We start from the raw sequence: 17,500 nt of genomic DNA on the forward strand, positions 1-17,500 counted from the left end.
CTGGCCATTAACCTTTTGACCTCCATAGACCCTTTCTAATGCAAAGGAAATCGTCTAATGGTAAAAATGTGTATCAGTATTGAAGGTATAAAGACGAAGAATTAGAAGATATTGATAGGACAAGAGAGATTCCCAAACATTTTAGAAGCTATGGGTGTCTAATTTTCATACATTCAAGTGGAAGATATATTTTTGTCATTTTATCGTCAGTTTAACAACCATTCTGCTTCATGTAAAGGAAAGTCACTTAAGAGCGTCTTTCATTTTCTTGATTACTATTGAAAACAATTCCAGTTACAGAGGAAAATAATCAGACATGTGCTTTATTATTAGGAATACAACAATAGGTAAAAAAAAAAAAATTGATAGGAACATAGAAATAAAAAAAATAGTAACAACAAAATATATATCGGTTAACCCCCTTCAGTACTATGACACATCTTCATATTCATTTTGGTTATCATTTGGCGACTTTATTCATCTTCAGAAACTCATGTGTGGATTAAAATAGTGAAAATTCTGGACCATTAACCTTCTGACCTCCAAAGAACATTGCTAGTGTATATAAATAAAATCCTTTAATCATACCTAAAAAAAGCAAGGTAAAAATGTGTCCCAGTACTGAAGGAGTTAAAACTAAATAAGTAACTAACTCAGTATAAAAATAAATGATTCACACTTATTTGATACTGAGGCGGACGGTACTCAGAGCACAGAAAACAAACACAATAGATAATAAAAAAAATAAAGAAAACTCAATCAAGAATATCGCAAAGAAAGAGAAAAGTGAAAATAAAGTTACGAACGAGAAAATAAAGAACGAACTAGTACACTGAAGAGACTTGTCGAGTAAATCCTATGACAACATCCACAGAGAGAGAGAGAGAGAGAGAGAGAGAGAGAGAGAGAGAGAGAGAGAGAGAGAGAGAGAGAGAGAGAGAGAGAGAGAGAGAGAGAGAGAGAGAGAGAGAGTATAAATAAAAAAAATTAAAAGAAAAAAAAGGAAAAAGAAAGAATTACTGTCATATCCACTATTTTCCTAGCCTCACAAACTCAATTAATCTAACATACGAAAAAAAAGAAGGAAAAAAAAGGAAATCCCCGTGAATATTGTGTTAATGCAACTTAAAAAAAGAAAAAAAAAAAAAAAACTACTCCCAGAAAAATAAAAAAGATAAAAAGAAATTCGGAACCCACTGATCTAGATTTTATGCACAGAGAAAATGGCGTGGTTTTATGTAATACTAAAACAAAACATACTCCAAATTAATAAAATAATAATGTAAACTCAAGACTACTTCATGATTACTATTCAACATGTCTCGTCTCGATGTTCAGATTCATTTTCTACGACAAGGAAAAAAAATGAGCAAATGTGACAAGATCTCTCTCATTTAACCAACAATAAATGCCACAAGTCCATTATCATTATTCATCACTCGTTTGTAGTAAGAGATGGTGCAAATAAATGTTTCTCTTTTCTTCTCTCTCTCTCTCTCTCATCCTTTTGCCTCCAGTGAATATTAGCCAACAAATTCCAGGAATGAGAGAGAGAGAGAGAGAGAGAGAGAGAGAGAGAGAGAGAGAGAGAGAGAGAGAGAGAGAGAGAGAGAGAGAGAGAGAGAGAGAGAGAGAGAGAGAGAGAGAGAGAGAGAGAGAGAGAGAGAGAGAGAGAGAGAGCGCCAGCCAGCCTAGACAAACACAACACACCCACACCTCGCACACACACACTCAGGTAAAATGGTATCCACACTTCCACGTTAATCCTATCCAAACGTTCTTCTCCCTCGCACCTGTTCCTTCGTCCCCACCTCTTCCCACTCACCTGTCCTCATTGCCAGGTAACCGTTAATTAGCAGAAGGTCAAAGGTCACTGCAAAGAAAACACAAAAGAAAGCAAAGAAAAGAATGAAAAGAAGAGATTATATTGTGGCTGTGGTGTTGTCTCTGTCTGTCTGTCTGTCTGTCTGTGAGAGAGAGAGAGAGAGAGAGAGAGAGAGAGAGAGAGAGAGAGAGAGAGAGAGAGAGAGAGAGAGAGAGAGAGAGAGAGAGGAGAGAGAGAGAGGAGAGGAGAGGAGAGGAGAGAGAGGAGAGGAGAGAGGAGAAAATAGAAGAGAAGAGAAGAAGAGGAGAAGAATAGAGAAGAGAAGAGAAGTGAAAAAATGAGATTATAGAAAGAAAAAGCGAGGAAGGATGGAAAAGAAAGAGAGAGAGAAAAAAAAAAAATGATGTGTGTAGAGAAAGCGACGAAGGAAGGAAAGGAAGAGTGAAAGGAGGAAAGGGAAAAGGATGGGCGGAAGGAGAAAGGAAATGAGAGATGGGGAAAGATGATGTGGAACGGGAAAGTGGAAGAAACTAAGGTGGTGATGGTGGTTGTGCAGGAAGAGGAGGAGGAGGAGGAGGTGGTGGTGGTGGTGGTAATGGTGGTGGTAATAGTAGTAGCAACAGTATTAGTGTTATTAGCAATAGTACTTTAGAAAATTATCAGTAACATAGTTTAGTAGTAGTAGTAGTAGTAGTAGCAGTAGCAGTAGCAGTAGCAGTGACAGTAGTAGCGCCAGTAGTAGCAATAGCAGCAGTAGTAGTAACAAAAAACTTAATAGGGCAGAAAATAAGGAAGAAAAAGAAGATCCCAAGAGAAAAATTAAAACAAAACTATATAAAGTAATAAAATATAACCACAAAAAACAAGAGAGGAAAAAAACACTCACAAAAAATCAAAAAGAGTATAAACCGACAGTTACAAACGACAAGAATCACACAATTTAATGAACCGGGTAACATCGAAAAAGTAGCATAAAAGTAACAAGTATTTTAGCAGATTCTTATTTCCAGCACCTGTCTTCGCCCTCTCTCAATTTAGGAGGAGGAGGAGGAGGAGGAGGAGGAGGAGGAGGAGGAGGAGGAGGAGGAGGAGGAGGAGGAGGAGGAGGAGGAGGTAGTGGCGGTCGGGAGAAACGAAAGGCGGAGAAATGAAAAGAATGAATGAAAATGAGGAAGTATAATTACAATTCGTGGAAAGAAAAAAAATGTAAAGGAATGAAGAAATGGAGAGATGGATATAGAACAAGGGAACAAGAAGGAAGAAGGAGATAGGGAGAGGGGAGAGAAAGGAGAGAGGAGAGAGAGGAGTGGGGAAAGGGATCTAAATTGCTACGTTTAGAGGAACATTTAACTTCTATATTTTTTGGGGTTCATAATGACCAAGGAAATTATCATCCATATCACAAGGCCAGTTATCTCACACACACACACACACACACACACACACACACACACACACACACACACACACACACACACACACACACAGACACGAAATGCTATTTTCATTTTAAGCTGAATAAGAATAATGCCTGGGAAGCGGAAAAAAACAGAGGAAAAAGGAGGAGGAGGAGGAGGAGGAGGAGGAGGAGGAGGAGGAGGAGGAGGAGGAGGAGGAGGAGGAGGAGATAAGTAGGGAAAATTCTAGTGCATGGCGGTTTTGTCATCCTCCACCTCCTCCTCTTCCTCTCACACCTTTCTCTGTCCTCCTCCACTTACCCCACGCCATCCTCCTAGTCCTCCTGCCCCCTCACCCTCGTCGATAACCTCCACCTTCAACTCCACTTTCCCGCCAGTTGGTCTGTGGCAGCGGCAGGGAACGGACGCAGCCGCTTGCCCTCCTCGCTCGCGCTGCTCGCATCTTCACCTTCGCTGTCTTTCGTGTCGTCCTCGGGAACCCAAACCTGAGCCTTCCACCGCCTCGACACAGCAAGAGGCTTCTGTCCCCCTCTCTCTCCACGCCCAGGCTGAAGAAACAATCTGGCAATTAACGCAAGCAGATTCTGAGGGCAACGTGGGTGAAAGACTTGAGGTTGCTGAGAAGGGAGATCTATTCCTCTTGGCCTCCTCTTTACCTTCCGAGACTTTTGAAGGAGTAGAGGAGCGGGAGATAAGGAAGATCAGGCAGGCGGTGCAGGAGAAAGTCCCAAAGAGGATCATGAGGGTGCAGGGTGCCGGCAAGAGGAAGAGGAGAAAGGAGGAGGACGAGGAGGAAAATAAGGAGCATGTGAGAAGCAAGTGGCGATTCTCCTCTTCGAGTTTGCCCGCCGGAAGACACCTGGCGGCGCCCCTCCTGCTGTTGCTGCTGCTACTTGTTGCAGGTACGTCACACGCTCTCTCTCTCTCTCTCTCTCTCTCTCTCTCTCACTGAGGGAAGTGGAAAATATTGAAACAGACACACAGAATAATAAGTGTTTGAATTTCATTATCATCTGTAATTGTCCACGTGTATTTCTAACATGAAGAACATCAATCAATCATTCATTCATACATTCAGTCAGTCAGTCAGCAGATCAGCGGGTCAGTGTCTCAAACCACTTCCCTTCGATCCCTCAACCTCCTGTCTGTCTCCTCAATCAACAGCGATTTGCAGCGCGATGAACAACGGTGTCAGCACATGTTCCAACACTCCCTTCCCTCACCCCTCTCATCCTTCCCTTAACCCGTCCCGTCTTCTCCCTCCCCTGACCGGCCTAGCACGTGTCACATTCCTCGCCACGGCCGTGCAACTGAGTCTGGGAGTGCGCTGCTGGACGTGCATTCTTGTCCCGTACACACACCCACACCCACACACACATCGACGCCTCGCGCTCGCTCACCACACCAGCCAACACGTGCGTCGATACGGTGGCAACGGGAATGTCTCTGTCCGCAGCGGCAGTCACTTGGCGGAGGCACGAAACTTTATCAATAATGCCCAATTGTGGTTTTCTTTCATTCCTTATGTGGTGGTGAGATGTGAGTACGGAGCGACTGGTAGTGATGGATGACACGTGGAGAAAGGGTACGAATTTCTGCTGTTGACGTTCCCTTGTAGATGTTTATTTTTTCTACAAAGGCTACAGGGCTACAAACGTACCCTTCTTCTTTACTCATCCAGATTTCGTTTATGAATGTTCTTTGGTATATGTTCTCCCTATGGGTCCCTGATAAATGATAACATGTACGTCGTCTCTCGTTCCCCATTTATTTGTTTATGTATTATTCCTGTAAAAGGCTACAGGGCACTGATAAGAGATAAATGTACCTTCCTCCACCACTCCGTTATCTTTTGAAGGTTTCTTTTATCAATGGTCTCCAGTAGACAATCTTCCTATAAAACCCACAGAACACTGATGGAAGATAGTCGTGCCCTCTTTTTTTTTTTTTCCCATCCTTCCATCATTTGAAGAATTTTTCACACTCATATCACACACTGATCAAGAGAGAAAAAATCTTTAAGGGAAAGTCTGTAGGGAAGTACACGAAACTTTTTCAATGTCCTGTTATGTCACAGTTGTTGGGAATTCTAGGTTTAAGTAACTTTTTTTATTACTTTTACTGCGCCACAGAGTTTGGCGTAAGTTTGTGCAAGTGTTTGTGTGTATCACAGACCTGACTGAAGCATTTGCTGCGAGACTAACACACAACAAAAGAAAAAAACAAATAAACAGAAAAATCAAATAGAACAAAATCAAGTAATAAATGAAATAAATAAGGTAAATAGGAACAAAATACTGATAATAAGAATAAGGAGAAGACCAGAACTTTTAAACTTCATGTGGCTCTTTTGTTAGTCCACCTTTTTCCCTTCCTCCTTCTCCTTGTCCTCCTCCTCCTCCTCCTCCTCCTCCTCCTCCTCCTCCTCCTCCTCCTCCTCCTCCTCCTCCTTCTCCTCCTCCTCCTCCTCTTCCTCCTCCTCCTCCTCCTCCTCCTCTACCTCCTCCTTCTCCTTGTCCTTCTCCTTGTCCTTGTCCTTCTCCTTGTCCTCCTCCTCGTCCTCCTCCTCCTACTCTTTCTCTCCGTGCTGTTCTTGCTCTAGGGAAAAGAAGAAACCTCAACTATTAATGTTATCACGTGCACAGATAAAAGGAAAAAAATAAATACGAAGAGCAAGAATGTAAATGAAAAAAATATCCTTGGCAAAAAAAAAAAAAAAAAAAAAAAAAAACGCTCTAGTTGTGAAAAGGGAAACAAGAGCAAATAAAGCAATAAATAAGCTACTAATACTTAAAATAATGATGAGAAAGGCAAGAGAAAGATACGTAAAAAAAAAAAAAAGGTGGGAAAGAAGGACGCGAACCCCCAAAATAACAAATGATAATTATAATGTAACTAAAGACAATGAAGATAACGCGACCGCAGCCCACGCACGGCAACGAAACGCAGGAATGATAATAACGTAACGTGATGTAAAAAGAAGACGCGCAACGGAAAGAAAGAGGAGAGTAGTAGGAGCACAAAAAAAAAAAAAAAAAAAAAAAAAAAAAAAAACGCGGGAAAAAAAGAAAACTGTACATGAAAAAAAGGAGGAAAAAAAAAAAAGCACTAGCCGTGTGCATACCATGTGGATGGAAAAATGTGTGTGTGTGTGTGTGTGTGTGTGTGTGTGTGTGTGTGTGTGTGTGTGTGTGTGTGTGTGTGTGGGAAAAGGAACGCTGAATGAAAGAAAAAAAGGATGAGGACGAAAAGTTGCAATAGCAGAAGGAGGAGGAGGAAGAAGAAGAAGAAGAAGAAGAAGAAGAAGAAGAAGAAGAAGAAGAAGAAGAAGAAGAAGAAGAAGAAGAAGAAGAAGAAGAAGAAGAAGAAGAAGAAGAAGAAGAAGAAGAAGAAGAAGAAGAAGAAGAAGAAGAAGAAGAAGAAGAAGAAGAAGAAGAAGAAGAAGAAGAAGAAAAAGAGGAGGAGGAGGAGGAGGAGGAGGAGGAGGAGGAGGAGGAGGAGGAGTAGAGTGCTTCGGGTCCTTAGGGCGGTTTTCTCAACAAAGCTTTTAAGTTAATTGTTCCAGGTTTTGAAATGCTTCTTGACTGTGCAGAAGAGAGAGAGAGAGAGAGAGAGAGAGAGAGAGAGAGAGAGAGAGAGAGAGAGAGAGAGAGAGAGAGAGAGAGAGAGAGAGAGAGAGAGAGAGAGAGAGAGAGAGAGAGAGAGAGAGAGAGAGAGAGAGAGAGAGAGAGTCCTGATTGGTTTTCTTCATAACTCCATAATCCATAACACCATCCTTATAGCAATCTGTAAAAGACGTGTCGAGACTAAGATGGAATACCTACTGTAGTGCACGTTAGTAAAACCTTTAGACAGTGCCATCCTATAGTTAACTCACAAATACGCCTTGAAATCAGAGGTATCTCCAGAAATTGTATCTCGTTATTTTGGCCTCCCCCGTCCAAAAATCGAAGCTTTCCCGACAGGTCCCTCCCTATGATTGTTGACGATAGGGCGGGAGATACTATATATGAAAGGATTGAAGGAAGTGATCTGCATTTTTACCCTATAAGTCGGTCTTCCTTGATGCCTCACTGACTGACTCTGGCTACGAGTAAATGACTGATCGATCTCAATGATTGACTCACCTACTGACTGAATAACGGATTGATTGATTGATTAAGTGAATGACTGACTGACTGATTCACTGACTACATGACTGACGGTTTGACTGATTAAGTGACAGATTGGGTGGAGGATCGCGTAAATGATGAATAATGGCTTGACTGACTGAATAACCAAAAACCTAATACACTAGGAAAATCACTGACACACTGGCTGACTGACCGATCGCCAAGGAAGAAAAGCAGACAAACTGACAAACTGACTGATCGAGAAACTGATTAATTAGCGCTTTCATTAACAAATAAACGGTGCTTTAGTTAACAAGGAAACAGACCTAGTTACTGATGAAGAAACTAACGGACAAATTGACTGACCGGTGACTATCACAATGCATGGCTGACAAAATGATCAACTGACTAATTAAGTGATGAACTGAATAGCTGATTAAGTAAAGCTCCAATTCCCAAACACACTAACTTTTAAACTAACTAACTAGACCAATAGACCCATTAATTGGCGGACAAACTGAGTGACATTAGCATCGAAACTCGTGCACATATAAATAAAAGGGACAAAAAAAAAAAGCAAGGTCGGAGTGAAGGCTTGATTTAACAGCGCAGTAACTTACCTCACCTGCTGAATTATGGACTAAATTGGAAACTCATTAACTGCAATTACAGCCAATGGATTCTCTCTCTCTCTCTCTCTCTCTCTCTCTCTCTTTGACGATGATTATCAAGTCCATTCAATCTTTCTCATCATGTTTACAAATCAAAGCCAATGACAAATACAACAACAAATACGCTCCGTAAATAAAGTTAGTTTTAATTGATGTCAGGAATTTTAAAATGCTGTCAATTAGTTTTACCCCTAACGATGATTTTTAGAAGTCACTCAGTCCTTCCCACTATGTTTGAAATTTGAAAACCATTGACAAATACGATACTAAATTTGCTAAATAAGTCCAAGTTTTAATTGTAATCAATGGCAGGAATTTGAGTCGTAAATACATATTTTTTTTGTTTCTCTAGTAATCATTTCCGAAACAATCAATCTTTTTCGTTATGTTAAAAAAAAAAAATCAAAGCCACTGACAAATACAACAGTAAACGGAAAGTAGGAAATTAAATTTACGTTTTAATCATTAACAGGAAATGTAATGTTGCCGATATAATTTTTTTTTTTGTCTCTGCTGATGAATTCCGAAACAATTCAATCTGTCCCCCGTCATGTTTACAAATCAGGGCCAATGACGAAATAAAATATCACACTAAAACATAAACTTCACCTTCTAATCAGCGTTACGAATTTCAAATGTTGTCGATAATTTTCCCACTATGTATACAAACAAAAGGGATAGAGAGACACGGGCACACAGACAGAACAGACGGACAGACATACGGCCTGAGGGTGAAAGTGACGGACGGACAGACGGACTCGCTGTTCTAACTTTGCGTTCAAACTGTTACTGCGGCGGGAGTGAGTGAGTTCCATTACTGACGGAGTTCGACACGGTTCCCTTGGTCGCCCGAAATTTCAGGCACGGACAGTAAGTTATATTTACATGAAAAGTTTAGGGAACTGTCCCCGCCAAATGCAATTGAGAACGAGTGTCAGAGAGAGAGAGAGAGAGAGAGAGAGAGAGAGAGAGAGAGAGAGAGAGAGAGAGAGAGAGAGAGAGAGAGAGAGAGAGAGAGAGAGAGAGAGAGAGAGAGAGAGAGAGAGAGAGAGAGAGAGAGAGAGAGAGAGAGAGAGAGAGAGAGAGAGAGAGAGAGAGAGAGAGAGTTTTAGTACGCTGTGTCAGAGAGAGAGAGAGAGAGAGTTTTAGTACGCTGTGTAGAGAGAGAGAGAGAGAGAGAGAGAGAGAGAGAGAGAGAGAGAGAGAGAGAGAGAGAGAGAGAGAGAGAGAGTTTTTAGTACGTTGTGTCAAAAAGAGAGAGAGAGAGTTTTAGTACGCTGTGTCAGAGAGAGAGAGAGAGAGAGAGAGAGAGAGAGAGAGAGAGAGAGAGAGAGAGAGAGAGAGAGAGAGAGAGAGATTGTGGTACGCTTTCTTTTCTGGATGTTTTTTTTTTTTTCATTTAAGCGGATATTTCTGTGCATCGTGATATTACTTTGATATCGTTCTTTCATGGATTTGTTTTTATTTTCTCTTTTATGGAATGTTCGTTTTTTTTTTCCGATGTTTTTTTTTTAAGTATTGTATTCTGCAATTTTTTTTTTCAACACTTCTTCCTTCCTGTTATTTTTCTCTCTTCTTTATCTATTTTCTTTTTCCTTTCTCTCCTTCACACTTTTATTTCCTTTCTTTCACCCCTTTCTTTCTTTCTTTTCTTTGTAGTTTATTCCTTCCATTCCTTACTATTACTAGTACAGACATTTACTTCAAGTAGGCAATAAACACCTGCACTGTTGCCTGTGTTTCCTATGCTCACTGCCAGTCAAGGATAGAAGAATAACAAACATTCCTTACATCTTTTTCATCCTACAACTATCAATGAATGGAAAACCACAATCACTTAAGAATTAATGCAGTCTATCAATAAATACGGGTTTTATTGCTCTTTGCGTGTTAAAAAAAAAAAATGGTAAGTCTTTTCTTCCTTCAGTGCAATACAAAAAAAAAAATGTACTTTCCTTAGAGATGAAAAAAAAGAACGCAGCTTTGCGGAAAATTATGCTTATGGGAAGATCAAGTTATTGTCGAGGAAATGAAGGCGTAATAGAAAGATATTGTACCCTGCCAGTCTCTTTGTGTGTATGTACGTATAGAGGTGGGTGAGCTGATGGGTGGATGAATGGGTAGATGGATGGTTTCATGTCTAACTGTGTGTCTGCCTGTCTGTATCCATCAATGTTTGTGCTTATCTCTCTGTCTGTCAATTTGAATGTAGGAAATTTTATCATCGCATCTCTTTATCTAATTTGTCTATCCGTCTGTTTTTCTGCCCATCGTTTTGCCAATCTGACGCACACGCAAATACAGACACACACACACACACACACACACACACACACACACACACACACACACACACACACACACACACACGAACGCAACATATAACCACGCATACACACACACATACATACTGCTCGCTAATGAGGACACGCATACTCATAACACACACACACACACACACACACACACACACACACACACGCTAAAATGATGATGCTGGGAGGATTACGCTGAAAATAAAGTGAGGCAGAAATGGGAACTAAAGAGAAATGGATGAGTGGATATTAAAGACAAAGGAGAAGGATGAGGAGAGAGGATGAGGAGCGGTGTGAGGAAGGGGATGAGGAGGCAGAATGATGAGGGACGGCAGCGTAGCACTCAAATAGGTGAGTCACGTGGATAAAAAATAAAATAGAAAAAAACAGCGTGCGCCAAAAACTGAAAAGCGAAGAAGAGAGAGAGAGAGAGAGAGAGAGAGAGAGAGAGAGAGAGAGAGAGAGAGAGAGAGAGAGAGAGAGAGAGAGAGAGAGAGAGAGAGAGAGAGAGAGAGAGAGAGAGAGAGAGAGAGTACTGAACCATACTTACAAATAAATAAGTAAATAGAAAGTCAGTTAGTAGATGAACAAACACAGGAAACAAACGAAACTATAGAATTAAAGAGACAGACAGACAGACAGACAGACAGGAAGTAGTAGTAGTAGAGGCAAACAAACAGATAGACAGACAGACACACGGACGGAGAAATGTACAAATAAATAAAAAATAAAAAGCCAGATAAACAGACACACATATATACGCACTTAGAAATCTAGACACACAGTTAATCATAGAACATGCAAACAATCTAAGAATGAAACAGACATACAAACAGACAGATACACCGACCTACAAACAGAGACACCCACAAAAGACACAGACGAGGAACAAACATCAAGGCGACACAAGGAACACAAACCAAACACGCGAATGTCAACCCAAAGTGGCCCGTATACCATATAACCATAAAGGCGAAGGCAATAACGGAGGCAGAGGCAATATACTCCCTTTTACCACAGTGGGGAAAAAGATCCTTGAGAGAGAGAGAGAGAGAGAGAGAGAGAGAGAGAGAGAGAGAGAGAGAGAGAGAGAGAGAGAGAGAGAGAGAGAGAGAGAGAGAGAGAGAGAGAGAGAGAGAGAGAGAGAGAGAGAGAGAGAGAGAGAGAGAGAAAGATGGAGGGGAGAGAGAGCGGTAAGAAGAATTAGTTTCTTACTTATACTCTCCTACTTTCTTTAATGAGTTTATGGAGCAGTTAGGTGTAGTTTGGATAGATCGGTTCATTTAATAACAACTCTCTCTCTCTCTCTCTCTCTCTCTCTCTATTTTCCATGGCTTTAGAACAGGCAAAATCTAATATCATCTATTTTTATCTCGTATTTTGGAACGCTTTTCTTCTCTCCTCTGATTAAAAAAAAAAAAAAAACTGTTTACGAAGGATACAGAGATGAGTACTCAGGCATTCATTCTACTATATCTAATGATTTGTGCTTGTTAAAACTATCGCTGGTGTTAAGAAGGCATCTAGAAATCTATCGGTCTATTTCTTATGATGATTTTCGAATGGGTTACACAAAAACACATGTTAAATGATCCCTACAATGACGAAAAGTGATTCTACTGAAATATGTGCATTCTTAACCTCTTCGGTACCATAACGCGTTTTCATATTCATTCTGGTTACTATTTGGTGATTTTAAACGGCTTTAAAATCTCATGTGAGGGATTAAAATAGTGAAGACCTTGGCCATTAATCATCTGACCTCCATAGACTCTACCTAATGTAAATAAAATCGTCTAATCATATGAAAAAAAAAAAAAAAAACTCAAGGTAAAAATGCGTCCCAGTACTCAAAGGGTTAAACTCATTTTCAGACTCTTACTGCTGGATGAAGTAAATGAAGTTAAAAGATAATAGAAGGAAATCTTTCACTCGTCTCAATTTTTTTCAATCATTGCATCATCATAATCATCATCAGCATCATCATTATTATCATCATCATCATCAACGGAATTCAAATGTATCTGATTAATGTTTTTTCATCACGAGATTCGATGTATTTGCAGAGAGAGAGAGAGAGAGAGAGAGAGAGAGAGAGAGAGAGAGAGAGAGAGAGAGAGAGAGAGAGAGAGAGAGAGAGAGAGAGAGAGAGAGAGTTAAATAAAATCTGATCTTTATGTCTCTCTCTCTCTCTCTCTCTCTCTCTCCTCCTCTCCTCCTCCTCCCGTGATCTTTATGTCTCTCTCTCTCTCTCTCTCTCTCTCTCTCTCTCTCTCTCTCTCTCTCTCTCTCTCTCTCCTCCTCCTCCTCCTCCTCCTCCTCCTCCTCCTCCTCCTCCTCCTCCTCCTCCTCCTCCTTCTGCTCCATCTTTCGTGCTGACGGAAGGATGTCAAATGATTATTTTTTCTTTAATTAATTAGGACGTGATACAGAAACCAGGAAGTATCATTGAGAGAGAGAGAGAGAGAGAGAGAGAGAGAGAGAGAGAGAGAGAGAGAGAGAGAGAGAGAGAGAGAGAGAGAGAGAGAGAGAGAGAGAGAGAGAGAGAGAGAGAGAGAAAGGGTAAATTAAGATGACAGGAGAGAAAGGCAAAAGGCAAGAGAACGAAAAGAAATAGCAAAAAAGGTGGAAAATAAGAATGTAGAGATAATTAGTGGACGAGAAAGAACAACATATAACATTCTATCTTTTTCTTGCTCTGCTTTATTTTTCTTCTTCTTCTTCTTCTTGTTCTTCTTTTCTGTATCTCCATTACTGCTCCCCTCCTCACGACTATTATCATTATCATCATTCCCCTTGTTATTCAAATTATATCACTGTTATTCTTTTTTTCTCGTCATCTTTTTTATCTTTTTTTTTATTTTTCTCCCTGAATTCCTAGGGTTCTTGTCAAATTATTCTTGCTCTACTACATTTACGGTGCTTTTTTTCATAATCTTTCTTTATTACCTTTATTTCCTATTCTTTTTTTTTTTTTGCTTTAAGTCAATCCATCTGTCTATCTGTCTATCTGTCTGTCTATCAGTTGGTCCGTCTGTCTCTATAACACCATTCTTCCCTTCTCCTCCTATTTGTTATCTCACTTCATAACATTTTACTTTTTATCTCCTTCCAGTTCCCTCCTCTAAACACACACACCCACACAAAAAAAGACGAGTTCCCAATCTAATTACAGGTATAAGATGATTGGGATTTGGGAGAGAGAGGGAGAGAGAGAGAGAGAGAGAGAGAGAGTGACAGGGAGAAGCAGAGGGAGGGAGACGAGAGTTTCATAAGAGGCTGCTGAGAGAGAGAGAGAGAGAGAGAGAGAGAGAGAGAGAGAGAGAGAGAGAGAGAGAGAGAGAGAGAGAGAGAGAGAGAGAGAGAGAGAGAGAGAGAGAGAGAGAGAGAGAGAGAGAGAGAGAAGATAAACAGACAGAAAAGGAGGCAAGAAATGTAAGGAGAGGCACGGAGAGGCGGACAAACAGACAGATAGATAGGTAGGTAGGTAGACAAGCAGACAGACAGAAAGGCAGGCAAACAGGCAGGGACAGAGAGAGGTAAGAAGGTAAGGAAACACTCAGGCAGGCAGGCAGGCAGGCAGGCAGGCAGGCAGCAGGCAGGCAGGTTGCTTATTTGATGATCGACTCGTAAGGAAGAAGAAAAAGGTAGCAAGAATGTGAGTGAGAGAGTGAGGCAGAGGCAGAGGGAAAGAGAAAGAGAGACGGGAAAAAAAACAAGAGGAATTCACGAGGAAAGGAAACACGTGGAGGAAAAGAAGGAATGGGTGTTATTGCCTGGGGGCAGGAAGTGGAAAAGAGGAAAAAAATATTAGATACACACTATGATAAACTGAAAAAAAGGAAAGAACTAAGAGAAAGAAAGGGAAAAAGGAAAATATTATGAGAAAAAATAAAGAAATAAGAAAGAAGGAAAGAACAAACAAAATAAACGACACAAAAAACTAGGTTAATGAGAGAGAGAGAGAGAGAGAGAGAGAGAGAGAGAGAGAGAGAGAGAGAGAGAGAGAGAGAGAGAGAGAGAGAGAGAGAGAGAGAGAGAGAGAGAGAGAGAGAGAGAGAGAGAGAGAGAGAGAGAGAGAGAGAGAGAGAGAGAGAGAGAGAGAGAGAGAGAGCATAAACCAAAACATAGTACCAATTCGTCACATAAAAGAAGAGTCAGTAATGGGTTTTCTCGTTTCTTACCTTGTTTAGTTGGATTGGATTCAAATCACTGCACTCACGTAACACATCAATTGAGTTTCGATTTCCGTTCGTACCTGTAAAGAGGAACACCTGAGGGTAACATTGATTGGAAGACACTAACTGCACACACACACACACACACACACACACACACACACACTACAACGTCGATGCAACTCTGCTATTAATGGTCGTGCAGTAACGTGTCATAAGGCAATATGTTACTGTGAAAAAGGAGAAGGTATCGTATAAAAAGTAATAAAAAGTGGTTAAAATCATGAACAGAGGCAGTGGATGTATAAACGAAGCGGGTGAAGGGACGAGAATATATACACTTACGTCACAAAAATGCAGAGGTGAAGATGATAAAATAGGAGGGTAACGTGGAAGAAGAAAGAAGGAAGGAGAAAGGGATAGGAAGAACGAAAGAGAAAGAGAATATTAAAGATGGTACATGCAACGAAAATCTCTCTGTAACTCACACGATACTTCGAGGAAATATAAAAGAATGAAATACACATGTCTTATTGAATATCAGAGGCAGGCACAGCTGATTGATGGCAAGCACGAAACTCACAAGAACAACAAGACGAAGAAAACGAAGAAAAAGATGAAGAAGAAGAATAAGAAGAAAAAAGAAGACGACGAAAAAGAAGACGAAGAATAAGAAGAAAAAGACGAAAAATAAAAGGCGAAGAGAAGAAAAATGACAACAACAACAACAAAAAATGAATGAGAAGAACACGAAGAATAAGAAAGAGAAGACGAAAAATAAAAGAGGAAGGGAAGAACAAATAACAACAACAACAACAACAACGACAAAAACATCATCATCATCATCATCATCATGAACACGTGGCAAACAGGAAGCTGAAAGAAACAAAGGGTGTGAACTTTCCCTCACCAAAACGCACAAACACAATACTATGTTTGCTTCTTCATGTTTATCGACAAAAATTCTTTAACACACTCGCCTCTCTCTCTCTCTCTCTCTCTCTCTCTCTCTCTCTCTCTCTCTCTCTCTTTCCTCATCTTGTTTTTCCTTTCACTCTTGATTCACACTCCTCCTTTCCCGCGCCTCCCTCACTCTCTCGTATATTCTCTCTCTCTCTCTCTCTCTCTCTCTCTCTCTCTCTCTCTCTCTCTCTCTCTCTCCTTTCTTCCTGCAGTGCACGAGGACTTTCGAAATTACTATTGTGCTTAATTGCATGTTCCGCAAATGATGTACCACCACCTCCTCCTCTTCCTCCTGCTGTTCCTCCTCCTCCTCCTCCCTCTCCTCTTCCTCCTCCTCCTCCTCTTTTGCCTTTCCTCCTCCTCCACGTGTCCCCTCATTTTCCACCACCACCATCACCTTGTGCTCTCTCTCTTCGTTCTTCTATTACTACTTTATTTTGTTTGTTTTATTTCTTTATTTTTCTTGTTATTTTCTCTTCCATTTCTTGTCTCTTCATCCTTCTACTCTTCCTCTTCCTTCCACTGCTTTTCTTTTATATTTTTCTTTTACTCTTTCTCTTTCCTTTCTCTACATCCTTTTACTCCTCTTCCTTCTTTTAACTACTTTTTGTTATTATTTTTTTTCTTCTCTCCTTCTTTCTCTTCTTCATCCTCTTCCTCATTTTCCTCCAAGTCATCGTCATCATCATTGTTTTCCTCCTTTCCGTCTCGCCATGCACTTCCATACCTCCACTCAACTTAGTAAGCGTGGTGTGCGCACGGGTGTGTGTGGTTAAATTTTCATAGTTATGTTTTTACTTTTTCTTTCTCCATCACTGCTTATCTTGCAAGGATTTATAAGCATGCAAGCTTACGTGTAGAGCTTAACCCACCTTCATGTAACTAGAAACACACACACAGACACATACACACACACACACACACACACACGGTCACACACAAGCACACACTCAAATCTAAAGCAATCACACGCTACACCACCCAAATCACCACCAATATCTCAAACCTCGCAACCACCACCACCACCACTACCACCACCACCACCACCATTACTCCCACCAACACCAATACCATCATCAGCATAAACCAACCCAAAAGTGAAAACGAAAAATGACCAGTGCCAAAAGCAACAAGAAGCAAGAGGCTGTTTTCCTTCCTTACTCTTGTATCGACGTTTACTGGGGACATATTTACACCGTCCAGCCTAATCCATTGTCAACAGACGTGGGGGGGGGACAACAGCGGGGAGAGGAGGTGGAGAAAGGCGGAGAAAAGAAGGAAGGAGAGACTCAGGAAGAGAATGGAAAGAAACGCATCTGGAAAGGGAGAGTTAAATGGAGGAAAGAACGTGTTTGGAAATGACGTGGGTGGAAAGCGGGAAGGTATCGGTCTGGTATTGGGTCATCTGGTCAAACGAGGCTGGTGTGTAAAGGTTCACCTACTGGAAGTGAACGTGGGTATTGGCGGGTCGGGAGTAAGTCAAACGCGGCACACTCCTTCCGTAGAGTTTACTGGGGTCCTTCCCATTTTCACACTGACAGATCACCCGCTGCCCTACTGCTCCCTTCTGCTGTGCCTCTACTGCTACCTCTCCTTATTTTTCACTGGTTTTCCTTCCTTTCTCATTCACATCTCTCTCTTTCTACACTCTCTACTCTTTCCTAACTCGCTTCCCTAAACTTCTATCCACAGTCTGCCTCCTACCCTCCGCTCTCTCGCTCTGACTACTTTTACGGTGGAGCTTCTTTTTGGTTTACGCGCAGTCCATGTTTATTTTGGGATGATCTGTAGTGTAGGTGTGTAATTTTCGCGACCGGAACAAAAAGGAATCGTGATACAGCAGCTGCCAACAGATTTCAATTCCAGAGAGTGTTTGGGATTGAAACCGGTGTGTGTATGAAGTGTGTGTGTGTGTGTGTGTGTGTGTGTGTGTGTGTGTGTGTGTGTGTGTGTGTGTGTGTGTGTGTTACCCCTTTATTCTATCAATCGACTTCGGCACAACTTACTGTCCTTGCTTC

At 41.0% G+C, this 17,500-nt stretch overlaps 1 protein-coding gene across 1 annotated transcript in view; it reads left to right on the forward strand.

Moving 5' to 3' along the window:
* Nucleotides 1-3,635: 3,635 nt before the first annotated feature.
* LOC123516908 overlaps nucleotides 3,636-17,500 on the forward strand; it is a 239,735-nt gene continuing 225,870 nt past the window's right edge. Inside the window, 1 exon segment of the mRNA XM_045276670.1 lies at nucleotides 3,636-4,145. The gene's annotated coding sequence lies outside the window, so the exon portion shown is untranslated.

Source organism: Portunus trituberculatus, chromosome 41 (genome assembly GCF_017591435.1).
Source record: "Portunus trituberculatus isolate SZX2019 chromosome 41, ASM1759143v1, whole genome shotgun sequence".
NCBI lineage: Eukaryota > Metazoa > Arthropoda > Malacostraca > Decapoda > Portunidae > Portunus > Portunus trituberculatus.